This window comes from Rattus norvegicus, chromosome 11 (assembly GCF_021556685.1).
Source record: "Rattus norvegicus strain SHRSP/BbbUtx chromosome 11, alternate assembly SHRSP_T2T, whole genome shotgun sequence".
In the NCBI taxonomy this organism is placed as follows: domain Eukaryota; kingdom Metazoa; phylum Chordata; class Mammalia; order Rodentia; family Muridae; genus Rattus; species Rattus norvegicus.
In genome coordinates, this window is record NC_141544.1 from 20,428,000 (window position 1) to 20,450,843 (window position 22,844).

The 22,844-nt window shown below is 38.6% G+C and overlaps 1 long non-coding RNA gene, 1 other non-coding gene and 1 pseudogene across 2 annotated transcripts in view; 1 reads left to right on the top strand and 2 right to left on the bottom strand.

The window, feature by feature from the left end:
- Positions 1–13,237, bottom strand: part of LOC134481128 (uncharacterized) — a 73,495-nt gene extending 60,258 nt beyond the window's left edge. Inside the window, exon 1 of the long non-coding RNA XR_015633714.1 lies at positions 13,078–13,237. This is a non-coding gene — a long non-coding RNA (uncharacterized LOC134481128). The remainder of the gene's footprint in view (positions 1–13,077) is intronic.
- On the top strand, positions 1,176–1,954 carry Eef1akmt4-ps2 (EEF1A lysine methyltransferase 4, pseudogene 2; annotated as a pseudogene).
- Positions 13,238–22,250: 9,013 nt separating the features above from the next.
- On the bottom strand, positions 22,251–22,394 carry LOC120095740 (small nucleolar RNA SNORA48). The gene has a single exon (XR_015633795.1). It is a non-coding gene; the product is annotated as a small nucleolar RNA SNORA48 (small nucleolar RNA).
- Positions 22,395–22,844: the final 450 nt, after the last annotated feature.

Here is a 22,844-nt window from a genome sequence, read left to right on the forward strand (position 1 = left end):
AATCTTAGTCTAGTTAATTTTCTAAATTGTTTGATGTAATATTTTGATAAGTGGTACCTAGAAATGGATTTATTATTACATATATTTAGAAAATAAATCTGTTTCTATAATATAGAAATGAAAATATGAGAAAAAATTAAGCCACCATATATTATAACTGAATTATTAATCTTTTGATTATATTATTTCAGTTTATTCTCATGTTTTTATGAATATTCATATTTAGTTATTATTTTTAGTTTTTTTACATTATAAATATGAAAAATAATTTTCAGGTATACAAATGTTGGGTAATAAAATCATTTATTATTGAAGGCTGCCTTTTATGTTAAACTGATGCTAAAATATCTGTGCTGATTTGGAAGTTGTACAAGTATCATTTATAATAACTGAATTAGTCACTTGATATTACTGTAGTAAATTAATATATATATATGTATATCCCATCTTCTCTGTAGAAAGTACTAATATTAATGTAAGAACAGGATATTATTTTAATCATATATATTTTTGAAAAACCATGTTTTATTATTATATTAATAAAACATTTTTTGTGCTATATCAAGTATTTTGAAACAGGCAATTCATCAACAGCAAACACGCATAGCAATTAAAGATTCTAAAGAAAGAGCCTATTGTTTGTGAAGCACCTGATAACTATTTTGGTCAGTTACATGGTCCTTGGAGTCAATTAATTTTGAAAATTAGTTACATGTAGATGGTTTAAGAATGTGAACATTTACAATAAATTACAAAAAGGAATAATTTATGTGTATTTAAGTAGCCTGCTTGTCTTAGGATATATATTGCTTTGACGAGACCCCATGACGAAGGCAACTCTTATAGGGGAAAACATTTAATTGGGGCTGGCTTCCAGTTTCAGAGGTTTTTTCCATTATCATCATGACGAGAAGCATGGCAGGGTGCAGGCTGTCTTCTCCACTGTGCAGAGCCTAAGAAAAGGGACCTCAAACCTACATAATGAGACACTTTCTCCAACAAGGCTACATGTAACTCCTCCAACATGGTCATACTTCCCAAGAGTGCCACCTTGCATGTCTAAGCATTGAAGCGTACGAATCTACAGGGGCCAAAATTAATCAAGCTACTACACTGCTTCTCTAGAGAAAAAGTTTAATCATCCCACATAAGAAAATTTAAATTTGGCCCGGAGCATGGCCTCTCCCTGGACTCCTGTGTCCCCTCCAGAGTTACTGAGAGGAACTTCCAGTACTGTCAAGTCCAATACTGGGACCAGCGCTACAAAAATATGGCAGACTCCGGAACCCTATGAGTGGTTTGGGGATTTTGCTTTTTTCCATGCCCTGCTAGAGCCGGAGCTGTGTCCTGAGGACCGTATCTTCCTGCTAGGTTGAGGGAATAGTGTCTTGAGCTAAGAGCTATTTATTCCTTGGAGGCTTCCCTAATGTGACCAGTGTGGATTACTCTCTAGTAGTGGAGGCAGCCATGCAAGTTCGCTATGACCATGTACCCAATCTATGTTGGGAAGCCATGGATGTTCGATCACTGGACTTCCCTAGTGGGTCCTTTGATTTTGTGCTGGAGAGGGGTACACTGGATGCCCTGATGGCTGGGGAGCCATATCCCTGGAATGTATCTTCTAAAGGTGTCCACACTGTGGACCAGGTACTGAGTGAATTGAGCCAGGTGCTGGTCCAATACATCTCAATGATTTCTGCAGGTCCCCACTTTAGGATCAGACACTATGCTCGATCCCATTATGCTTGGTCATTGCGTCATACAACCTATGGCAGTGGTTTTCATTTCCAATTTACATCATACATAAGGGCAGAGAGCTCACTGTGTCCCAGCTGGCCCTGGGGGCCCAGATAGTCTCACACACACCCCTTTCCCCTGTCCTCCCACCTCATCCTGCTTCCTCCAAGACTCAGATAATGAGGACTTACTCAGTGCCATTCATCTGTGGAACTGAAAGTGTGATCTCCAAGTCTTCCCAGCCCTTGTGCATTAGGCTCCTAGGGTGTTGGAATCCACAATCTGGGGCTGGGGACTGGTTGCTGGGTACACAAATCCAGTGATCTTGTGCATAAAAACAGTGCTTGTGGGATCAAGCCCATGTGAACCAATACAGTGAGTCCAACTTAAAAAAGAAAAAAGGAAAAAACATTTAAGTTTACAGCATTTTGTGCTAAACATTTGCCACACAGATTATTGGTAGTGTCCTGGGCTATGTAAGCAAATTATTAGTCTGGAAGAGGAATTACCCCACATGTACATTGCAGACCTAAGCTTGTGTCTGCCCAGTGTCTCCCAAACGTTCTTGTTCTGTCATGCCTGTCCTCTGACTGAGACAGTGAGAAAAGCAATCACCCAGGGATGTTATAACCTTAGTGCCCTTAATAACAGCCAGACAACGAACTATTTCCAATAGAGGTTAATTATTATCCTTTATCTCATGTTATAGAAATTACCTGGATGGGAAGAAAAGCAGGAAGTTCATCCACGGAAGAATGCTCTATTTTGTGTGAGACTCTATGAAGAACGATTTCAGCAGGGTTTCTCTAGTTAGTTTATGCCGATGCTTGTAAACTCTCAGTTTGAACACTCCTGAGGGTACCCTACTCCATCAGGGACTCTAGCTAATTGCTTGTTTTGTTGTTGCTGCTACTGCTTTTGCTGTTGTTTTGCTTTCTCAATCAGCCTAAGCCAGTTCCCTCCACTGGATTTTTTGAGTACTTAATCTGGTGTTACTTTTCTGTTCATGTACTGTGTGTCCTGTCTCTCTCTTTCTGCTACTTGTCACCCATTTTATTCAACTTTTCCTCAAAATATATTTAATAAACTCACTTATTCAAAAGCAGGAGGATTGCTGTCAGAGATCTATCCATGGAGAGTACAGAACACAGTTATTTATATAAGCCATATCTAGGGCAATTTTCAGATAGAAAGTCATCTTACTAAGTGAAGCACTTGGGGTGATGTCACTTATTCATTTTTAGGGTTCTTCTTATGATTCAAAAACTATAATTTAACTGTTGATATCATAGACTACTTTTCTCATCTTTTTAATAAATTAGGTCTGTTTAGTAACCTGGAGCTTCAAAAAATAAATGGCTTAATATTTTGCTGTCTGTTCTTGTAAAACATTTCTGTTTGGGGAAATATTCCTTTCTCTACACTGAGTTTTGAAGTGGGTTGGAAGAAATAGATTAATAAACTCATAACATTTCATCTGGTATGTATTTGTAAAACAAAATCATCCATGACTTAAAACTCTCATCCATGAAGAAAGACAGGGATATCCTAAAGAGACTCCTTTTGCAATCATATAGAAAATATTGCTTCTTAGTGAATCAGAAATGTATTCAGTGTTTTTCTGAAGTTTGATCATTTTCTCATCTTATATACTTTTCCAATTTAGGATTTAAAAGACATATTACCCATTAACACACACACACACACACACACACACACACACACACACACACATGCAACTATTCTGTGACTTATTCAGTTCTTCTAAGGAAGTGATATGAGATACTAGTAATATTTAGTCTTAGTTATATTATATTTATGTTTATTTAAAGATTAGTATCACAAAGATAGATATATTTATATATAATTAACAAGAACACTTTTGAAGGAAAAAATTAAACAGGAACATAGAAGATGCTGTTTTGACTTTGTTTTTCCTTTTTTTTAAATTTATTTTGCTTACATTTCAGTTTAATTTTCTTTAGAACTCTACATTATGTCTTTTTTTTCTCAAGCTCTGTCTAAACCAAGTACGATGTGATTTTGTCACCCACAATCTGTGTCTATATTGCAGTATTGTTCTTTGTTCTCAGAATAATTACCTTTGACCATAATCAAACTTCAATGCGAGTCTCTCAAACTGAAGTGCACTCTAAAAAAACAATATATCTCTACATAACTAATTGTTGAACTGAGTTATTTGAGAAAATAAGGAAAACTTTTTATGTTCATTAGCATTTTCCAAAACAATTAAAATTCCAAAAATTATTTAAACAATTTTGCCAAAGAAATATCAATGATAAAAATTCAATTGTAAGAGTACTGGCCTTAATTTGCCTTACATTATTAAGATGTACTCAAGAATCTAGATACCCTAAAAAAATGCAGGCATTGTTATAAGGATTCATTGACCTACAAATTGCTTAGCTAGAAATAATTAATAATTTCTTCTATTACTCTATCAAATATGAAAATACCAAGGCATTGTGTGTGTGTGTGTGTGTGTATTCAATTATCAATTGGTTAAATTATATAGAGTGATAAGGTAAAATACAATTGTAGGTGCTCACAAATAATTCCAGCTCTTGAATAGTTAATTCTGAAATATTCTTGCTGGATGCCAACACAAGTTAATAACACATCTTGTTTCAGTATTACCTCTATTTTCCAAGACTCATAAGAGCAAAGGGCACAATGGTCAAAATGAAACAACTAATTATCTAAGATTCTAACTTAAAATTAAAACAGTAATAGTGATATTTTCTTACAAAAACTACAAGCATGCAATTTAGAATGATTTCCTACCAATCTCTGATTCAAAGAGCTGTACGTTAAATTATAAACATATTATATAGAAATTTGTAAGATGAGGAAAAAATTCATATTTCAAATAATGACTGAGCAACATTTTCTGTTCAGAATTATTCAAAAGCATAATTCATAAGCATATACAGTATTATATGTCTTATAATATTAATTTAAAAACAAAAATGTTAATTATTCTATTATGTGAATTACATCATGACCTATTTCCCCTGTATAGATATCTCCTTCCATAGATAATTGAACCTAACTCTGATATTTGACATTTTCATTTCCAGGATGATATAACCTTTATCCTTTCTACTGAGTCAGGTTGAAGGTGATCTCTATGACAGGCTCCCTGCTTATCTGAAATAATAAGAAGGCACAGACTCAATTTCAAGATGACCATGTTAAGGGATATTAAACTCTGAGAGGAGAAGAATACAATTAAAGTGTTAAATACAATACAAATATACATAATGCTTGTATTTCTCCTAGAAATATCATGCATATCTTAACAAAGAAAAACTTTACTAAGAAGTGGATTTGAAAATAAATTTTAATCATCAATTAGCTCAATGGCTATTTTAAAAACTGTTTCACATATCATAAAAAGAGCATGTTATTTGGAGTGAGACCAAATTCTAGTTGTTTTTTTAAAAAGCCTATGCATTAATTATAAGATTAAATACAAAAGTGAACGGTTTGACGTCAGATAATACATCATGTGTAAATTATAATTTATTAAATAATAGGGATACTACTCATTTTGCAAAATCCAAAGAATTAACATTGCGAGATTTTTAGATGTTATATTAAAACATTATTTGACATGCTATTTTATTAAAAGAAAAAAAGATTATTTAGGACTTTTCACATTATATTTGGTCAATAAATAATTTCAATTGTGCATAAATTATACTTATATTTTTCTCACTAATCATTTACTACTCTCTTAGTTATGTTTCTATTGCTATGAGGAACTACCAATGCTGAAAGCCACTCTTTGCTTCCAATTGTAGTCTGGGGGAAGTCAGGGCAGAAACTCCAGACAAACCTTGGAGGCAGGAATTGAAGCTGAGTCATGGCTTGTTCCCTTTAGTTTGCTTTACTGTCAGACAGAACTACTTGCCCTGAGTAGCCATCCCTCGTTTTCTGGTCTTTCTCAAATCATTAATTAATAAATGCTTTTAAGATTAGCATATTTGTCAACCTTATGGGGGCATATTTTTTTTTCAATTAAGATTCCCTCTCCCTCTGTATGTCTAGGGTTGCATAGGGTTAACATAAAACTAAGCAAAAAATCGACTCCTTGCCAATTTTACAAGCACATCTATCACCACAACCTTTCCTTTCTCATGTCTCTGTAAGATCTTGTATAAGTATCCCTATCACAATATGAAACACATCAACTTTCAAAAGTGTCTGTCTTTAAATACTAAAAATTCATACTGTTGGTGGATCCTGGTAGGATATTTGGCTGTTCAAAAAAAGCCAAATAGCACCTTCCAAACACTGTCTCTCAGAAACTCACTAAAATAGACAAGCAAAAACTTCACACTTTTTGTAGAAAACACATGGCAAAAGAACTTGATATCCATGCTGTATGTTAAAAGAGGAAGGGTTGCATGGATCAGGTGTCTTGGAAATGACTGTATTTTTGTGGAGGTAGAATTGACCAACTTGAGCATGGTAGAGTGTGCCCATGGTTAGCTAAAGGACATTCTCATTATAGACCAAGAAAAAGTGAAAAGAAAAAATCAAAAATCTGTTCAGGGGTGTATTATCAATGCAAATCTGAGTAATTTTAACTTGGACATTATGGGAAACAAAACAAACCAACAATATGGAGGGTATTCCTAGACTGACAGATACTACTGTGTTTCACTGGTTGGGGCTAAAAATAAATACATAGATGATAGATAGATAGATAGATAGATAGATAGATAGATAGATAGATACATACATACGTACATGCATACATATATAGATTGAAAGAAAATCAGAGAAAGAACTGGAAGAGCTTGAAGGGGCTCGAGACCCCAAAAGTACAACAATGCCAAGCAACCAGAGCTTCCAGGGACTAAGCCACTACCTAAAGACTATACATGGACTGACCCTGGACTCTGACCTCATAGGTAGCAATGAATATCCTAGAAAGAGCACCAGTGGAAGGGGAAGCCCTGGGTCCTGCTAAGACTGAACCCCCAGTGAACTAGACTATGGGGGGGAGGGCGGCAATGGGGGGAGGGTGGGGAGGGGAACACCCATAAAGAAGGGGAGGGGGAGGGGGATGTTTGCCCGGAAACCGGGAAAGGGAATAACACTCGAAATGTATATAAGAAATACTCAAGTTAATAAAAAAAAAAAAAAAAAAAGAAAAACACCTGAGTGCAGAACACAGATGGCAATTTCAGCAGCTCTCATGAGCCTAAAAGTACTTCAAAATAAAAATTTAAAAATCAAAAAAAAGTAAAAGAAAAAAGAACAGAGTCTGCAGAATTGCAATTTTACTAAAGAAGATAATATCCCCCAATGTGTTATCAGAAACCTCTTAAAGAAGGTCAGAACCTGAACACCGAAGGACCCAAGATTCAGTGTATTATTGCTTAATTTCTGCATCGAAATTGTCGGCATATTTCTTTGAAGAAGCAGAAGGCTAGAGCAGTAAAGAGAGTAACACGGACTGTCAGCCCGTTTTGCTTCCTGTATTTTACCGTTTTCCTTTCTCATCTTACTACACGTGCTTAAAATGCTCTTCATGAGACTTAATCAGAGAACAGTCTATGACGGCTGTCACTGAGACTTCCTGTGTCAATTTAATCAATCTGAGTCTCTTCACCTTAGCCTCAGGCAGACCCTTCAGTTAAGGGCAAGAAGTAGCCATATTCTTCGCCAAAATACCACAAAAATAGTCTCTAGGCCACAAATCAAAATTCTCCAGTGAAACCTCTTGGGCGGGGTCTTCACAATTCAAACCACTGTAAGTAACAGTATTTCCATATACCTACTAGGATAGGCCATTAAGTCCCACTTAAAGCATCCTACTGCTTTCCAAATCCAAAGTCCCCAAATCCACATTCTTCCAGACAAAATCATGGTCAGGCCTGTCACAACACAGTCCCTGGTACTAACTTCTGACTCAGTTAGGGTTTTACTGCTGGAAGTTGGGGCTGGCTTATAGGTTCAGAGATTCAGACGTTCAGTCCATTATTATCAAGGTGGGAACTTGGCAGCTTCCAGGCAGGCATGGTACAGAAGGAGCTGATAGTTCTATATCTTCATTTGAAGGCTGCTAGCAAAATACTGGCTTTCAGGCAGTTAGAGTGAGGGTCTCTTAGCCTACACCCACCTATTTCAATAGGACTATACTTTCTAATCATACCACTTCCTTGGTCAAGCATATAAAAACTATCACAATTCCATTTTCTCTGATAAATTACACAGAGATCTTATATTTATTAATAAGCTGGAAGCACTAAGCTGGACATAATCTGCTATTCTAACCCTAATCTAACCTGACTATGTTGCCTACTACACAGCCTCATGCCCCAATGCTTGCTCTCCAAGTTTTACCATGGCTAGCTGGGCCACATGTATGTATGTCTTCACGGTTACTCCATTGCTGACCTACTCAAGGCTGTTCCCTTTTGATCTCTCTCTTGCTTCCTCTCCACTTGGGATCCCCTGACTGGGTTCAGAGGTCCCACCTTAACTTGTTTCCTGTCCATCTATAGGATGATCAACCTTTTATTAACCAATCGGAGGTGATGGAAACAGTCTTTATACATTATTGAGACAGGAAATGCTGTAATAATTATGTAACCAGATTTCTGAGCAAAATAATCAGCATCTGAAATACACAATGCACAAAATCATCCCCCCCCCAAAAAAAAACAAAAAAAAAAAACCCCAGCAACCTATTTGTTGCCAAGGTATCTTTTATTTGCATGATGTAACTGTCCTCTCAGAGGCTTACAGCTTAATAAGCTCACCCTTTCTAGTTATTTCTTAACTCTGGCTTACCTGTTCAACTCAGCTCTTCCAGCTGATATATCCTATCTCTGACACATTCTGTCATATATTTGATTCTTCACTTTATCTGCCCATCAATTAGACATTACTTTTAAATATGACTGCTTTCTGCTACAAACTAACTTTACCTTCATTGTTAGGTACTAAACTTGTATACTAAAGACATAACTGTATTCCACCTAGAGGGTTTAAATGATTGTCATTCCAGCCACATCACAGAGACCTTGAAGGCCTTTGGATGTGACCCCTTGCCAGAGCAGTCAAGTTTCTGGATTAAAACTCCTCTCCAGTTTGTCACCTAGTGTTATATAGACAAGAGATGATTGCGTCATTTAGAATTATTTATCTGAGATATATAGCCATAAGAGACTAGAAAATGTATTAATGTAATATATAGAGGTATAACTGGATTGGCAGGATTAATATAGTAAAAATGGCCATTTTACCAAAAGCAATCTACAGATTCAATGCAATCCCCATCAAAATACCAATCCAATTCTTCAAAGAGTTAGACAGAACAATTTGCAAATTCATCTGGAATAACAAAAAACCCAGGATAGCTAAAGCTATCCTCAACAATGAAAGGACTTCAGGGGGAACCACTATCCCTGAACTCAAGCAGTATTACAGAGCAATAGTGATAAAAACTGCATGGTATTGGTACAGAGACAGACAGATAGACCAATGGAATAGAATTGAAGACCCAGAAATGAACCCACACACATATGGTCACTTGATTTTTGACAAAGGAGCCAAAACCATCCAATGGAAAAAAGATAGCATTTTCAGCAAATGGTGCTGGTTCAACTGGAGGTCAACATGTAGAAGAATGCAGATCGATCCATGCTTATCACCCTGTACAAAGCTTAAGTCCAAGTGGATCAAGGACCTCCACATCAAAGCAGACACACTCAAACTAATAGAAGAAAAACTAGGGAAGCATCTGGAACACATGGGCACTGGAAAAAATTTCCTAAACAAAACACCAATGGCTTACGCTCTAAGATCAAGAATCCACAAATGGGATCTCATAAAACTGCAAAGCTTCTGTAAGGCAAAGGACACTGTGGTTAGGACAAATCGGCAACCAACAGATTGGGAAAAGATCTTTACCAATCCTACAACAGATAGAGGCCTTATATCCAAAATATACAAAGAACTCAAGAAGTTAGACCGCAGGGAAACAAATAACCCTATTAAAAAATGGGGTTCAGAGCTAAACAAAGAATTCACAGCTGAGGAATGCCGAATGGCGGAGAAACACCTAAAGAAATGTTCAACATCTTTAGTCATAAGGGAAATGCAAATCAAAACAACCCTGAGATTTCACCTCACACCAGTGAGAATGGCTAAGATCAAAAACTCAGGGGACAACAGATGCTGGCGAGGATGTGGAGAAAGAGAAACACTCCTCCATTGTTGGTGGGATTGCAGACTGGTACAACCATTCTGGAAATCAGTCTGGAGGATCCTCAGAAAATTGGACATTGAACTGCCTGAGGATCCAGCTATACCTCTCTTGGGCATATACCCAAACGATGCCCCAACATATAAAAAAGACACGTGCTCCACTATGTTCATTGCAGCCTTATTTATAATAGCTAGAAGCTGGAAAGAACCCAGATGCCCTTCAACAGAGGAATGGATACAGAAAATGTGGTACATCTACACAATGGAATATTACTCAGCTATCAAAAACAACGACTTTATGAAATTCGTAGGCAAATGGCTGGAACTGGAAAATATCATCCTGAGTGAGCTAACCCAAACACAGAAAGACATACATGGTATGCACTCACTGATAAGTGGCTATTAGCCCAAATGCTTGAATTACCCTAAATGCCTAGAACAAATGAAACTCAAGACAGATGATCAAAATGTGAATGGTTCACTGCTTCTTTAAAAGGGGAACAAGAATACCCTTGGCAGGGAAGAGAGAGGCAAAGATTAAAACAGAGACTGAAGGAACACCCATTCAGAGTCTGCCCCACATGTGGCCCATGCATATACAGCTATCCAATTAGACAAGATGGATGAAGCAAAGAAGTGCAGACCGACAGGAGCCTGATGTAGATCGCTCCTGAGAGACACAGCCAGAATACAGCAAATACAGAGGTGAATACCAGCAGCAAACCACTGAACTGAGAATAGGACCCCCGTTGAAGGAATCAGAGAAAGAACTGGAAGAGCTTGAAGGGGCTCGAGACCCCATATGAACAACAATGCCAAGCAACCAGAGCTTCCAGGGACTAAGCCACTACCTAAAGACTATACATGGACTGACCCTGGACTCTGACCTCATAGGTAGCAATGAATATCCTAGTAAGAGCACCAGTGGAAGGGGAAGCCCTGGGTCCTGCTAAGACTGAACCCCCAGTGAACTAGACTGTTGCGGGGAGGGGGACAATGAGGGGAGGGTGGGGAGGGGAACACCGATAAGAAAGGGGAGGGGGGAGGGGGATGTTTGCCCGGAAACTGGGAAAGGGAATAACACTCGAAATGTATATAAGAAATACTCAAGTTAATAATAAAAAAAAAATAGAGGTATAACTGCTGTTAGTCCATGATTAAGAATTCTCAGTGTGAAACAGAGTATGTTGTGTAATATTGACAAAATCCTCATTATTGACAAGCATGATCAGATACAGAAGATATCTACCTGGTTCTATGATGATATAATTTCTACAGATAATTTCATGACATAAAAAAGGAGTTAAAATTACAACAAAGCAATCTAGAGTTATATGGTAAGACCATGTACTTCAGCTTTTCAAATCAAGGAGCTTAGAAATAATGTTTTACCTGAGGGTAAAATGTAGTGATTTGAATATATCAATTTTAAACATGTTTTTCAGGAAAATGAATATTTTCCTGTTTATCAAAACAGTCAAAACATTTCTAACTTATAAATAAGAAGCCCACTGAGCACAAACACATTCACATGCTGTGGAGTAAACATACTTATTTTTCTGCATAGATAGTGAACTTGTTGGTGAGGAATAGGTTTAGATGCATAGACCCATTTAATAGGTTGGGTATCCCACCCATCCCTTGTCTGTGCCCTGCATCCTGCTCAAAAGAAAACAATGCTATCTTCTCACCTTTGTCAATAGAGGTATTTATATTTGTGCACACACAAAAACACATACAGTCTTATAGAAATTTACATTCACATACAAACTACACATATATAATTAAAATAAATCTAAAAAAATTATACATTTTCCAGAAAAGTTGTTGCTGTTTTCTATATAAAAATTGTATCAAACACCTGAAATAAAATCAATACAATGTGTTTAAAATAATGCTAACAGTGAGAAGACTAAGTACTTAAAACTTTCGTAAACATGCATACATGTATCACACAGAACACTTTCTCACAGACTACAAAAACTAGAGACAAAGGAAATAAGTTCATATTTAGAAGGAAGTACTCTACAAACTTCATGGGAAAATAGACTTCATTTTTGTTATTGAACACCAGTCAATGTATACACATACACAAACAGTGGAAGGTAGAATAATATTTGAAAATAGAATTAATCAAACACTTTTGTGCAAATCCATAGTCAGTTATGTTTTAAGTATCTGTATGATGCTTATGTTGTATGCTACATTCTTTTCTAGGTTTAGGATGTAGTAAGAAATACAGCACCATTAAAGAAAGAAATATCCATACATAGAAATGGAACCAATAAATAAACAATATCTGCAATATCTACTCTACCCTTCCTCAGGAAGTTTTAGAAAAGTTGCCCTTAGTAACCACAGTACCTTTTGGAATGAGAATATGCAATGATATTCAAATAAATGTATGTGAAATGTAAATAGCCGTTTCATTTATTCTTTCATTAAGCAAGTTCAAAAGGTAGCTTTATTCATCAGTTTTGATAATATTCTAAATATTCGGATAATTTATAGCAATATTGATCCATATAATTAGGTAATTTTTATGTGTAAAAACACATGATGAAATTCAATATAGCAGTCACATTTTACAACTTTCAGTAAATAAAGAAATGACTAGGTTTCATGAAAATGTGTTGAAATATTATGAAATAGTGCACAGATCAGATAAAAAAGCAGGTAGTAATACTGTAAAACCAAAAGAGTGATTGAAAATAAACACCCTTTTCGTTCCCTGGGAAGGATGATTGGTACAGTGTCTCGTGGGGCAGAAGACTTTCCTTTGTACTGACACACCGAATTCTTGGGATCAGAGTCCATCTTAGAGAACCTCACCTAAGTCGGAACTCAAGGCCAGGGCCTAGCATTAGTTTTCAAGTTAACCTTAACAAAGCCTGAGTCTAGATCCAGTTTCTAGGCTAACCCCAATAAATCCAGTGTTTTTAGGTTAACCCTCAACATGGCCACCCTCTGCCTAACCACCTAGGAAGAAGTCAGAAGTTAAATTTATGGTTTGACTCCCAGCAGCAGCCAGTTATGTTAAAGGCCATGGTAGCTCTCCAGTTAGTAGCTTGCCAAGCTAGAGATACTCACCCTTCGCTTGATGCTTTCTATAATATCTTGTCTTCAATGAATGTTCAGGTATTTTTTCCTCTACCAGAACTGTCCTGCAGGGTGGAGGTGAGGTAAGCTTGAACAAGCTAGAATAAAGATTCTGGTGTGATTACATTGGATCAACTCCTGATTAGTCTTCAGGAATCAAGAACACTGCTTTGGCATTGCTGTACTGTGGGATGATGTCACAGAAGAGGCAGGGACAAGATAGAATAAGGTCTGTCATTGGATGAAAAAGAAGGATGGGTGGGAGAAAAGTTTGAAGGAAGAGGAGGAGACAGGAACAGAAGAGTGGAGAGTGAGAAGCTAGGAGACACTGTACCTTTACAGGTTGTTATAAATGTTCTTAAGGGATGGATGTGTATATGGTTTTGTATATTAAGGAGAACAATTATATCTTATCAATTGGGTCAAAGGTTATTGTGTTGTGTGTTATTTTATGTGACAGTTTGAGTGTTGGAAAGTGCAGCTGCTGGAGACACTGGGCCCACCATAGAATTGGGATGTTTGTTTCTGGCATGGAAACCTGCCTTGGGAACTCTAGGTAGAGAGATTGCTGCCAGCCTCAGAGAAAGGCCTTTGGCAGTGTGGTATGGGATGGAGCAGAGCGGGTGAGACTCTTTGCTGCCTGAGATTAAGATATCTAAGAACTAGATTAACATATCTAAGAGAACTGCAGGGCAGGAGAATCACAAGTACTACCCACCCTTGCCCACATCCCTGGCAAAAGAGGAAACTGTGTAGGGACTCTGGGAACAGGAAGATAGGGGCACTCAACTCTGCGGACCAGACACCGCCCTGATCTGAAGGGACCCTGTCAAACAGCTCCCTGAACCCAAATCCTGTGGGAAGGAGAGCTAGAATTTCAGAGGGCAGACATACCGGGGAAGGAAGAGGAGACTACTCTCTGTCCACACATCTGACTCTAGAGGAAAACGCCTAGTGCCATCTGGCCCCCCTATGCACAGGGTCCCGAGCAAAAGCAGGCCAGGCCCTTCTGGTTGCTGCCCTCACAGAGAGCAGAAACCTGGTTCTGCGAAGCGGCCCCAGGCTCGACACCAGAGGTAAGACCAATTTTTTCTGCTCTGAGTGACCTACCTGGTGTACTCAGGACACACAAAGGCAAAATTCCTCCTGGACTGGGCACTTCGGGTTTCTAGCTGGGGGGGAACAAAGCTGATACTTGCCCATGGCTCCCTGCTCTCAAACCCCTGGGAGACAGAGCTAATCGCCCTGAGAGGTGGGCACTCCTGACACTGCAGGGCAGGAGCATACACCAGTACTGCTCACACTTGCCCATATCCCTGGCCCAAGAGGAAAGTGTATAGGGACTCTGGGAACAGGAAGAGAGGGCTGCAGTCTAGACACTATCCAGATCTGAAGGGACCTGGTCAAACAGCTCCCTGCATCCAAATCCCATGGGAGGGAGAGCTAAAACTTCAAAGGGGCAGACACACCTGGGAAGCCGGAGGAGAATACTCTCTGCCCACATTTCTGACTCTAGAGGAAAACGCCTAGTGCCATCTGGGCCCCCTGTGCACAGGGTCCCAAAGGAAGGTAGGGCAGACCCTTCTGGTTGCTGCCCTCATGGAGAGCTGAAACCCGGCTCTGAGAAGTGACTCCAGGCTTGAGACCAGAGGTAAGATCAACTTTTCCGTTCAAAGTGACATGCCTGGTGGACTCAGGACACACGACCACAGGAGAACTTGAGGACCAGTAGACAGGAATGACTACACTCCTGGAAGCAGAAAACTCTGTTCCCATAACAGGCTGAAAGAGAACAGGAAAACAGGTCTACAGCACTCCTGACACACAGGCCAAAAGGACGGTCTAACCACTGTCAGAAATAGCAGAACCAGGTAACACCAGAGACAATGTGATGGCAAGAGGCAAGCGCAGGAATCCCAGCAACTGTCAAAGTTAATGTAAAACGGAAAAAGCTACTGACCCAAAACAGCATATCCAGGAAACAATGAGAAGATGAAACAAAAGAATAATAGGTATAGAAGAGAGTGAAGACTCCCAACTCAAAGGACCAGTAAGTATCTTCAACAAAATCATAGAAAAAACTTCCCTAACCCAAAGAAAGAGATGCCCATAAACATACAAGAAACCTACAGAACTCCAAATAGATTGGACCAGAAAAGAAACTCCTCCCATCACATAATAGTCAAAACAACAAATGCAAAAAACAAAGAAAGAATATTAAAAGCAGTAAGAGAAAAAGGACAAGTAACATATAAAGGAAGACCTATCAGAATTAAACCAGACTTCTCACCAGAGACTATGAAAGCCAGAAGATCCTGGACAGATGTCATATGTACCCTAAGAGAACACAAATGCCAGCCCAGGTTACTGTATCCAGCAAAACTCTCAATTGACATAGATGGAGAAACCAAGATATTTCATGACAAAACCAAATTTACACAATATCTTTTTACACATCAAGCCCTACAAAGGAAATTAAATAGTAAAGCCCAACACAAGGAGGCAAGCTACACCCTAAAAAAACAAGAAACAAATAATTTTGCAACAAAACAAAGAGAAGACAAGCACACAAACATAATCTCACATCCAAACACGAATATAACAGGAAGCAACAATCACTATTCCTTAATATCTCTCAACATCAATGGACTCAATTCCCCAATAAAAAGACACTAATTACCAAACTGCTTACACACTGAAGACCCAACAGTTTGCTGCCTACAGGAAACGCAACTCAGAGACAAAGACAGTCACTACCTCAGAGTGAAAGGCTGGAAAACAACTTTCCAAGCAAATGGTCGGAAGAAGCAAGCTGCAGTAGCCATCCTAATAACGAATAAAATCGATTTTCTACCAAAAGTCAACAAAAAATATAAGAAAGGACACTTCATATTCATCAAAGAAAAAATCAACAAAGATGAATTTTCAATTCTAAATATTTATGCTCCAAATACAAAGGCACCTACATACATAAAAGAAACCTTACTAAAGCTCAAAACACACATTGTACCTCGCACAATAATAGTAGGAGATTTCAACACCCCACTCTCATCAATGGACAGATCATGGAAACAGCAATTAAACAGAGACATAGACAGACAAAGAGAAGTCATGAACCAAATGGATTTAACAGATATTTACAGAACATTCTATCCTAAAACAAAAGGATATTCCTTCTTCTCTGTACCTCATGTTACTTTCCCCAAAATTGACCATATAATCGGTCATAAAACAGGCCTCAACAGATACAGAAATATAGAAATAATCCCATGCGTCCTATCAGACCATCATGGGTTAAAGCTGGTCTTCCATAACAATAGGAAAGAATTTCCACATATACATGGAAGTTCAATAATGCTCTACTCAATGATAACCTGGTCAAAGAAGAAATAAAGAAAGTAATTAAGGACTTCTTAGAACTTAATGAAAATGAAGGTACAATATACCCAAACTTATGGGACACAATGAAAGCTGTGCTAAGAGGAAAACTCATAGCTCTGAGTACCTGCAGAAAGAAACAGGAGAGAGCATATATCAGCAGCTTGACAGAACACCTAAAAGCTCTAGAACAAAAAGAAGCAAACACATACAGGAGGAGTAGAAGGCAGGAAATAATCAAACTCAGATCTAAAATCAACCAAGAAGAAACAAAAAAGGACTATACAAAGAATAAATAGAATCAAGAGCTTGTTCTTGGAGAAAATCAACAAGATAGATAAACCCTTAGCCAGGCTAACCAGAGGACACAGAGAGTGTGTCCAAATTAACAAAATCAGAAATGAAAAGTGAGAAATAACAACAGAATCAGAGGGAATTCAAAAAATCATCAAATCCTACTACAAAAGCCTGTATTCTACAAAACTTGAAAATCTAGAGGAAAGGGAAAATTTCCTAGACAGATACCAGGTACCGAAGTTAAATCAAGAACAAATAAACCATTTAAACAACCACATAACTCCTAAAGAAATAGACGCAGTCATTAAAGATCTCCCAACCAAAAAGATCCCAGGTCCAGATGGGTTCAGTGCAGAATTCTATCAGACCTTCATAGAAGACCTCATACCAATACTATCCAAACTATTCCAGAAAATTGAAACAGATGGAGTGCTACCGAATTCCTTCTATGAAGCCACAATTACTCTTATACCTAAACCACATAAAGACTCAATAAAGAAAGAGAACTTCAGACCAATTTCCCTTATGAATATCGACGCAAAGATACTCAATAAAATTCTTGCAAACCGAATCCAAGAGCACATCAAAACAATCATCCATTATGATCAAGTTGCTTCATTCCAGGGAAGCAGGGATGGTTTAATATATGGAAAACCATAGACGTAATCCACTACATAAACAAATGGAAAGATAAAAACCACATGATCATTTCATTAATGCTGAGAAAGCATTTGACAAAATTCAACACCCCTTCATGATAAAAGGATAGGAATTCAAGGCCCACTCCTAAGCATAGTAAAAGCCATATACAGCAAACCAGTAGCTAATATTAAACTAAATGGTGAGAAACTTGAAGCAATCCCACAAAAATCAGGGACTAGACAAGGCTGCCCACTCTCTCCCTACTTATTCCATATAGTTCTCAAAGTCCAACCAAGTAATCAGACAACAAAAGGAGATCGAAGTGATACAGATTTGAAAGTTAGATAACAAAATATCACTATTTGCATATGATATGATTGTATATTTAAGTGATCCCTAAAGTTCCATCAGAGAAATACCAAGCCTGATAAACACCTTCAGCAAAGTGGCTGGGTATAAAATTAACTCAAATAAATCAGTAGCCTTCCTCTACACAAAAGAGAAACAAGCAGAGAAAGAAATTCGTGAAATCACACCCTTGATAATAGTCCCAGATAATTTAAAATACCTCGGTGTGACTTTAACAAAGCAAGTAAAAGATCTGTATGATGAGACCTTTAATCCTCTGAAGAAATTGAAGATCTCTGAAGATGGAAAGATCTCCCATGCTCATGGATTGGGAGGATTAATATAGAAAAAAATGGCCATTTTACCAAAAGTGATCTACAGATTCAATGCAATCCCCATCAAAATTCCAACCCAATTCTTCCGAGAGTTGGACAAAACAATTTGCAAATTCATCTGGAATAACAAAAAACCCAGGATAGCTAAAACTATCCTCAACAATAAAAGGACTTCAGGGGGAATCACTATCCCTGAACTCAAGCAGTATTACAGAGCAATAGTTTTAAAACTGTGTGGTATTGGTACAGAGACAGAGAGATAGACCAGTGAAATAGAATTGAAAACCAAGAAATTAACCCACACACCTATGGTCACTTGACTTTTGACAAAGGAGCCAAAACCATTTAATGGAAAAACGATAGCATTTTCAGCAAATGGTGCTAGTTCAAATGGAGGTCAACATGTAGAAGAATGCAGATCGATCTATGCTTATCACCCTTTACAAAACTTAAGTCCAAGTGGATCAAGGACCTCCACAACAAACCAGATACACTCAAACTAATAGATGAAAAATTGGGGATGAATCTCGAACATATAAGCACTGTTTCCTCAACAAAACACCAATGGCTTATGCTCTAAGATCCAGAATCAACAAATGGGATCTCACAAAATTGCAAAACTTCTGTAAGGCAAAGGACACTGTAGTTAGGACAAAATGTCAACCAACAGATTGGGAAAAGACGTTTACCAATCATACAACTGATAGAGGGCTTATATCCAAAATATACAAAGCACTCACGAGGTTAGATTGCAGGGAGGCAAATAACCCTATTGAAAACTGTGGTTCAGAGCTAAACAAAGAATTCACAGCTGAGGAATGCCGAATGGCTGAGAAACATCTAAAGAAATGTTCAACATCTTTAGTCATAAGGGAAATGCAAATCAAAACAACCCTGAGATTTCACCTGACACCAGTGAGAATGGCTAAGATAAAAAAAAAAAAAAACTCAGGTGACATCAAATGCTGGCGAGGATGTGGAGAAAGAGGAACATTCCTCCATTGTTGGTGGAATTGTAGACTGGAACAACCATTCTGGAAATCAGTCTTGAGGTGCCTCAGAAAATTGGACATTGAACTATCTGAGGACCCAGCTATACCTCACTTGGGCTTATACCCAAAAAATGCCCAACATATAACAAAGACATGTGCTCCACTATGTTCATAGCAGCCTTATTTATAATAGCCAGAAGCTGGGAATAACCCAGATGCCCTTCAACAGAGGAATGGATACAGAAAATGTGGTATATCTACTCAATGGAATACTACTCAGCTATCAAAAATAATGACTATGTGAAATTCATAGGCAAATGGATGGAACTCAAAAATGTCATCCTGAGTGAGGTAACACAATCACAGAAAAACACACATGGTGTGCATTCATTGATAAGTGGCTATTAGCCCAAATGCTTGAATTACCCTAAATGCACTGAACACTTGAAGCTCAAGAAGAATTACCAAAATGTGAATGCCTCACTCCTTCTTTAAAAGGGGAACAAGAATACCCTTGGTATGGAATATGGAGGCAAAGTTTAGAGCAGAGGCTGAAGGAACACCCATTCAGAGACTGCCCCACACGTGGCCCATCACATACAGCCACCAAACTAGATAAGATGGATGAAGCAAAGAAGTGCAGTCTGACAGGTACTGGATGTAGATCTCATTGGAGAGACATAGCCAGAATATGGCAGATACATAGGTGAATGACAGCAGCAAACCACTGAACTGAGAAAAGGACCCCCATAGAAGGCATCAGAGAAAGGACTGAAAGTGCTTGAAGGAGCTTGAGATCCCATATGAACAACAATGCCAACCAACCAGAGCTTCCAGGGACTAAGCCACTATCCAAAGACTATACATGGACTGACCCTGGGCTCCAACCTCATAGGTAGCAATGAGTAGCCTAGTAAGAGCACCAGTGGAAGGGGAAGCCCTTGTTTCTTCCAAGACTGAACTGCCAGTGAATGTGATTGTTGGGGAGAGGGTGATAATGGGGGGAGGATTGGGAAGGCAACACTCATATAGTAGGGGATTGGGAGGGGCTAGGGGACGTTTCCCTGGAAACTGGGAAAGGTAATAACAATTGAAATGTAAATAAGAAATACCCAATTTAATAAAGAGAGAGGAAAAAATGATATCTACCAGATATCTTGGGACATTGAGGTGCCGGACCTAGTAGTGGATAAAAGACAACTTATTATTTTCTATATTTTTACAACACTGTACTATGTTGATTTTTGGAACTCATGAGCTTTCTTTTTTCAACTTTACAGTAAAACACAAAGAAATACCTGAACAAATGGAGTTTTAAAATCTTTCTTTAAAATAGTTGTAGAATTCACAAGAAAGGATTCACAAGAAATCAGAGAGTTTGCAAAGCTTGTATTATGAAGCATTTTTAAGTGAAAATAATCCACAAAGAAACAGAAATAGAGTCTAGAAGTTGAACGATGCAGAGAAACATGTTCTATGGTCAGGGCCTGTAGGAAAAAAAAATCAGACTTACTAACATCCATGTTTTGTCATAGAAAATCGTATGTTGCCTTTCAGAAACTAGTTCAGGAAGACTAATAAATTTGTAATGACTTCCATCACTAAACTTGTGTTAATTTATTCAGAATCTCTAAACAGATGGTGTATTTCTATCCATTGCATACGTTCCCCTTACCTTCTTGGTGGCCAGTGATGGTTAGCTGCTGTGAGTTTTTGACAAACTAGAGTACCTAAGGAAGAGGGAACTTCAATTGAGGAATATCTCTCATAAAATTTGCATGAGGTTATGGGTATGGACTATTTCTTACATTTTTTTTTCAGGAAAGGATTTATCTGAGTAGCCCTGGCAGCCTTGGAACTTGTTTTAAAGACCAAGATGGCCTTCAACTCATGGATCTCCCTGCCTCTGCCTTCCAAGTGCTAAGATTAAAGGAGTATTTCTTGATTACTAATTGGTGCAGCATGACCCAGCGCACTGTGGGCAGGGTCAACCTTCAGCAGGTGACCCTGAGTTATGTAATAAGCTGAGCAGTCTTCCTCCACAGTTTAGGAGCCTGCTGTCAGTCACTAGATGATACACTGTTATCTGTAAGCCAATTAAACTCTTCCCTGCCGCATGTTGGTTTTGATCATTGTTTTAGTGCAGCAATGAAACTCACTTTAATGCTCTCCTTGGACTTCAGACTCAATTTGGAGGATTTATATTGGCATTTCCAACACCAGAAAAAAAAAAGGGACTGGCATAGTATTTTTTTTAACTTTTTATTGATCTCTGTCTATACATGTTGACTTGCTGGCTAAAAGCTGGCTCAGCTGTGCCTTCCTTGTTCGGACCAGCTCTCATTATTTCCAAGGCAAGGTTACAGAACCTACTCTCCTAAGTGCTACAGCCAATGAGGCAGCAGGATTGGCTCTTTGCTTCTCAAGACCCTAAGGTAAGCTCTCCAGGCTGCTACAGACTACTGCAGAGGGCAAAGAGGACAGGGAGGACATAACCCCGACACCCATGTCACCTCACAAGCAGACTCATGGTGGGACCAACTCTTCTGTGCCCTTGCCCTCTCCCTGGCACACGATATCCCTGTCACTAGTACCATGTCTACTGTGTTGCCTAAGTGAGACACAGGGCCTGTTATCAAAAGTGCTGCTGCTGGTGACAGCTATTCTGAAAGTCACATCCAGTGACAGGTAGAGCCAGTTATGCATAAACCCTGGACATTCACACGGTCCCCGGTGGATGCCTAGGCCATCTCCATCATTTCTAACGGTAATACGAGCCATTGACATCAACGCTGACTCCTGCCACTGTGTATCCACATACTCCGGCATGGCCATCAGCAGTAACTTTGGCTGAGACCTTGCCATGGCCCCGGGTGCAGAGATTGGCCCCTCCCAGTAGTTCCGTCTTTCTTGATAATGCTCAAGCTGCCCTATTCTCATTCTCTCCCATCTATCTACCATATTTCCATACATTGCAGTAGCTCCCACTGTAGGCTGGCCACATGGCTTGCAAGCCCCTGAGTGACATCCTCTATTTGTACCATAGGTGTGGCGGCATGCAGGTATCTGTGGCCTGACTCTGGAGGTCGGTTCTGTGGGTGGCAGGGTGCTCCATCTTACTCTGTCTTCCTCCTCTCATGCTGTGCTATCTGGACTTGACTGGATTTGATTATTATGAGTCCTAGACATAAGAGAGTTTTGGCCACCAAGCCAGGCATCAAAATAGGATTAACAAAGGACTGCCATTGTGTCTGCCCCTGACTGATAAAAGAATAGCACGACCGACAACGTGTCTTTTTGCCCATTGTCAGGGGTCTGGTGTAGTATTCTAATGTCACTAGTTTGCTTTTATGTAAATCAGGTCCTTGAGAATATGGTTAGCCATTGGAACGTAAGAAGTGAAAAGTTCAGGATTCAACTGCTACAGCTGCCCAGATCATAGGTAATATGTGCATGCACATGCAATCAGATACATGGACAATCCTCAGCACTGTTACCCTCTACGCACCCATTCGAGCTAAATTTATATTACTCGGTACTTCGGGCTGTAAATGTTGCTACTTTTGTAGCGTTCATCAATATGCATATGCATATCAAAGTAGTCGCAAAAGTTACAGTCATGATGTTTTATTTGAAAGCTTCCTTCTTTTACCAGAACTTCTCACACATTGTTCTTTTAAAGAATTGGTACAGCCTATTTCTAAACTTGGATATGATTAATATAAGCATGCTTAAACCCTATTAAAATATATGACAATAAAAGAGT